The 5,610-nt window shown below is 42.0% G+C and overlaps 1 pseudogene; it reads right to left on the bottom strand.

Moving 5' to 3' along the window:
- Positions 1-4,687: 4,687 nt before the first annotated feature.
- LOC114895117 lies at positions 4,688-4,787 on the bottom strand (annotated as a pseudogene).
- Positions 4,788-5,610: the final 823 nt, after the last annotated feature.

Genomic DNA, 5,610 nt, shown 5'->3' on the forward strand with positions numbered 1-5,610 from the left:
AATTTAAGGCATAGATACTTTTTTAATATAATAAACTGTCTCAGAACAATACATATTAAGAGAATACAAATGAGCAGGTAGTGAAACCTGAACAAGCTAATCCAAAAAAAAAAAAAGAAGGTAGAAGGCAATTTCACAGATAATAGAAAAGCAAAGATAATAAATCAAATTCTAGTACGTTTAACACTATAATAAAAGAAAAATACTCCTATCAAATAGCATTTCTTTCAGGAAAGAGAGGGACAGTCAACATTTTTGAATCCATTCCTGTCTCAGAAGCCAGAGAGAAACACCCTCAGCCTGATCATGGATATTGATCAGGGGCCACAGTCATGCCATAATCACCAGCAAAGTTTTGGGATGTTCCCAGCACCGCCAGGGCAGAGGCCACGGTCTCCACAAGCCCATACTTGTTCAACACGGTATGTCTCACTTGAGCTATACGTAGTCTGTATTACAAATATACATAAATACAAGAAACACACCTTTTCAGGAAGTAAATCCGGAGGAAAATGAAATTAGTACTTGTATGTTTTAGAGGTTTGAGCTATTGTTCTGTAAGTAGTAATTTTTAGTTTGTGATTATGTAAGCTTTTCTCTATTACGTTATTAAATTCCACCTCCACCATGGGGTGGCCACCTTAGCACACCTAAACATTCCACCTCACGTGAAGACTCACGGGTGTGGCTAGTTTTGGAGTATCTGTGGGTCTCAGACTAGGAGAGTGTGTTCCCTGTTAATGACTGGAAGACCATTTCTGAACGAACAGAACATTTGAAAGTTTCGTGACTGCAGGGATCACAGCCTCTAGTGCCTCTGATTTCATCAGAGTTTAGACAAAGTAGACGTTTCTTAGTTTATAAGCAGGCACATTCCTTTGTGGTCCAGTTTTCAGCTTGATTTTGATATAAATGTAAAGCAAAGCTGTCATCACTTTGGGCCCCTGAGGATTCTTTCTATCCTCTGCTGATACGGTTCTACTTCTCCTGGAGGCTCCTTGACGCTGTCTCCTGAGCTGACATCACTCAGATAGAGGGCAGAGAGCAGGAGGATGGGGTGTGTGTGTGAGACTAGCTGTGTGAGGCACCGGAAGTTTGGGACTGAACAGTAACCGCCGAGGATCAAAGTGTTCTGGGAATTAATTTTACTAAGTAAACAAGGATTCCAGAAACACATCTTGCCCTCAATCCCCTGGTGACTCTCTGTCCTTCCCACAACCATCCTGTGCATACAGGCACTCAAAAAATATTTATTGACTAAGTCTTAGAGTATCTGATGGTATTGAATCAATGTGAATTTCTTGGTTTTGATTACTTGCACTATGGTTATGTAAGACTGCTGGCGAGAGGGAAGGCTGGGGAAATCGTTCAGGGACACTCCATACTATTTTTGCATCTTTCCTGTAAATCTAATTTTATTTAAAGCAACAAGTTTAAAAAAAGAAAACTGGATAGAGCAGGTATTATTTAAGTGGATCTTTAAAGAACAGGGTTTTAAACAGAGCAGTGAGGGAAGAAGAGACCGGGAAGAGGAATGAAGGAGCAGGTTTTCAAAAAGGACAGAATAGCTGGCTGCTCAGCTGGGATGGGAGAAAGATCTTTAATGCAAAGTGCCTCTGAGTCCATAAGACTCGTAGGTGAGAGCGAGACCAAAAGTTCCTGAACAGAGCAGCCACACGACTAACAATATCATTCAGAAACAAAAGGATCATGGGGAGCGAGTAGACTGAAGAGGGGCAAAAGTGGACTCAGGAAGACCACGCAGTTGACTGCTCAGGTATTTAGGGGAGAAAAATTAATGTCCCTCACCCAGGATGGTGTTGGAGGCGAGGCAAGTCTGAGAGCCCCTTCTTAAGGGTGTGGTGGATGGGCCCAGGGGCCTTTCTTGACCCAACAATGCCCGTCCTACTCAAGGACAGTGTCTTCTCATTATCGGTGCTTTATTGCTGATAAGAAGGGGAAAGAGTCTTGCCAATGGAAGATGTTGAGTCAGGTGAGGAGTCTAGCGTTCACTTTCCTGTTTTCCCTTCTTGGGTAGACAACCTGGAGCAAGGGGGGAAGTCCTCAGGCCACTGAAAGGGGCCTCTTGACTATTAATTTGCTCCTTGCCAAGCTTTGTATTAGTTAAGCGTGAATGAATCAGATTCATATGGAGATGGTTTCTTTCAGTTTGACATGTGGATTTAATGCGAAATGAACTTTACACAATACGTTTGGGGTTTTGCTTAACTGAACACATTTTGGAAACAGTTGGAAATTAAGGAAGTGCCCTGAGGCTCTTCAGTCCTGTTTGTTTTGCTATCTCAATATTTGGAACATGACCATCTCCTTAAGGTCTAGAGTTTTCCAGACTTCAGGGTGGAATGCAGCATTGCATTCCCAGAGTGCATTGGTGAACTATCCAAACGTCTAGCAAGGGAGGGCTCCTGGAGACCACCCCTGACGGTCTGCTCCCATGGTGCTGAAACCAGGGTCTGGGTCACATTTCTTGGTCTGATACACTCCTCCTGCAGTTGCCTTCCGATCCACAGGAAAGACAGACAAAGATGAGAGCAAGGCATCTTCAAAACTCTGGAAGTTAAGTTATCAAACCAACACGAAAGTTCAAAGGCACCTTAAAGGCAATGATCTCTAAGCTACAGAATTAGGCAGAACTCGTGAGCCTTGTCTCTGGCCAACGATGCTGCCATTTTTGGAGACTTTCAAAGCTGAGAATCGCACTCAGCTTTGAGCACAGGCCGGTAGGCCATGTGAGGACAGACCAGCCTGTGGGCCTTTGGGGCTGCTAGCCGCTGGCTATTCTCTGATGAAGCCTCCACCTTCCACCCAGACCAAAACGTCAAGAGGAAGGAGCAGTTTCAGCAGAGGGAGGAAGGTGGCCATGGGAGGTGGCTTTGATTGAGACTCGTATAAACTTGACTACTACCTGGGGAAAAAGAAATAATAATAATAAATAAAACACTAACCACTAGAAGTCCTACCCTTCTTTGCTGGGAGAAAGAGACAAATGCAAAGGAAAGAGAGTTAGCAGACAAGAAGGGGGCAGTGAGGAGTGTCGTGTGGCTCTTATGTTGGGTCAAGGTGGATGGGGGTTTGAGCCCCTTCTCCATGTGTCCCATGTCCAGGCAGGTGAACTCGCCGACCTCGGATACCCAACCCATAACATGGGGGTCATGGAAGGTGTGCCTCACAGGGTCACACAGCAAAGGAACATGTGTAAAGGGCTTGGCATGTGGCCAAACACAGATTTTTTTTTTTTAAATGGGGGCAGAAATAGCAGCTTTTGAGGAAAATTTTACCACCTCAGAAGCTAAGGAGAGGTAAGAGCAAGATGGACAGACCCACAGAGGATGAGGAATTCTGCCCCGTTCTCCCCCAGGGGTAACAAAATGTGCCTGCATTTTGGAAACAGAGACTTTGGGGGCAAAATTCCCCCTCTGTCCTCTTGTGCAGACTTAAGGGAATCATATCCCTTCTCTGAACCCCACTGCTGGCGGCTTTCATGCTGGGGCTGCAGTCAGCTCAAGGCTCTGCTGAGAGTCCCTTGGGCTCTCTGTCAAAGATCTGGGTGCTGAAACCACACGCATAAACCTTGCAGCTTCCTGGAGATTTCTGCTACCAGTTCTTTGTCGAATCAACCTCATCTTCATGATTCCACACTTTTCAATGGCATCATCTCTTCTCAGATAGTTTTCTCTACTGAATTTCCATCTGAACAGGGCACAAGAGCCCACCCAGACCAAATGAAGCAGAACCACTTGGGTGGGGCCCAGTGATTTGTGTTTGAACAAACTCACCTGGGCTGAGGGTAATTCAGGCTTCAGAACCATGACTCTACCTCCTTAATTAAGTGAGAAATTTTATCCACTTGATCAGTCATGATATCATAAGGATGAGTTGGTCTCATACTACGTCTGGTTTTTGTTGATTTATTTTAGAAGTTTCTAGATTTATGCTTTATGTTGTTTTCCTATGTTATTTACTGCATAAAATACAGTTGCATTATCACTGTAGGTGAGACCATGTATTCATATTTGGTATCCTTTGTGTGTTAGTTTATCATTTTTGCTTTAACTTTATCTTTGTCTGATATTATTGCTGTGACTCCTAGCTTTCTCTTTGTTAACATTTGCTTGGTCACTCTTTGTCTAATCTGATTTCATTAGTTTCTTTTTTATTTACATTTTATTTACATTTATTCTACATTTATTAGTGTCATGTCATCCAAATGTACTAATCAAACATGCCGTTTTATGTTTTACATGTTACTAGCTTTACTTTTGAGATTTTTATTTGTTTTCAATATACTCTTTATTTCCATCATTTGCTCTAAAAATTGCCTTTCCTTTCTTTGCTTTGCTTTCCCCTTTCTTTTCCTTTCTCTCTCTCTTTCTCTTTCTTTCTCTCTTTTCTTTTCTTTTTGATATTTGAGGTATACGTGTGTTTGCCTTCCAGTAATTTGGAGGAATTATAGTACATTTTTAGTTGTCATTATTATTCGTATGTCACACCTATGAATAATAAGTACACTTATGTCTTAATTTAAGAAGTATAGGTAGTATCTATAGACTCCATCTTCCTATTTTTGCCACCTATAATATTGTTTTATTGTGTGTGTGTTTATGTTTGTTTGTATGTGTGTGTGGTTCTTTTTACTATAGCAGTATACTTAAAAACCTTTTTTCTTTTAAATAAGGAATGCTTTATGAATTTGTGTGTCATCCTTGTGCAGGGACCACGCTATTCTCTGTATTGTTCCAGTTTTATTCTATATGCTGCCAAAGCACACTTACAACTTTGTTAAATTTAGAGAGTGTAAGGAAAGATTCTTTCTTATCTTCTTTGGTGATGCAAGGAGAGCATTCCCTGGTCCACAGCGATGATCAGTCTTCACCTCCCCTAACACTGACGTCTGACTGGCCCCAGCTTGGTCTCGGTTGTGAAGTATCAACACACAGCTTCCCTCCAGAGAGAGAACAACTTGATAAAATGGTAAAATACCTCCATCTGCCAAGTAAATTGCACGTGGTAATCTTATACTTTTTTTTTATCAGCTTAATCTATTCTTTGGCATCCATGGTAAGTAAATGGTTTTTATTGCCATAAGATAAATGGGGGGGGGAATTAGAGTCTCTTGCATTGAAACTAATGAAGTCCTTAGAGAAACGGGTGATTCATGATTTTGCGCCGACTGAGAAAATGCTATTATGGCCAGACGCATTTCACTGGTTTCGGCTAAGAAATGCCACTGTGCTGTTTTCAAGGTTTATTACAAGGTCCTGGATAGAGAATGTATCTTAAAACAACCCAGCAGTGAATACTTCCTTATATAGTCGTCTAACATTTGTAGACTTTTTTTCCCTCTTAAAAGTTTAAATGTAATTCAGTGTAACTTCTCACAGTCAAAATCACCACTTCCCTCAATTTTCTCATTACTCCATCCCCAGCCCGCAGCTCACAGTTAATTGATAGAAGTCCCCCCTCTTTTGGCTGCTGTATCCACTTCTCTTGGTCCTCTGTGGCTGAAAATGGAGGCCCCCACTTGGGTGCTTGGAGAGACCAAGGAGCTGCTACTCCCTAATGGAGGCAGCTAACAAATCAAACCCAAAA

Source organism: Monodon monoceros, unplaced genomic scaffold, assembly GCF_005190385.1.
Source record: "Monodon monoceros isolate NGI ecotype Baffin Bay Population unplaced genomic scaffold, NGI_Narwhal_1 Super_Scaffold_13, whole genome shotgun sequence".
In the NCBI taxonomy this organism is placed as follows: Eukaryota; Metazoa; Chordata; class Mammalia; order Artiodactyla; family Monodontidae; genus Monodon; species Monodon monoceros.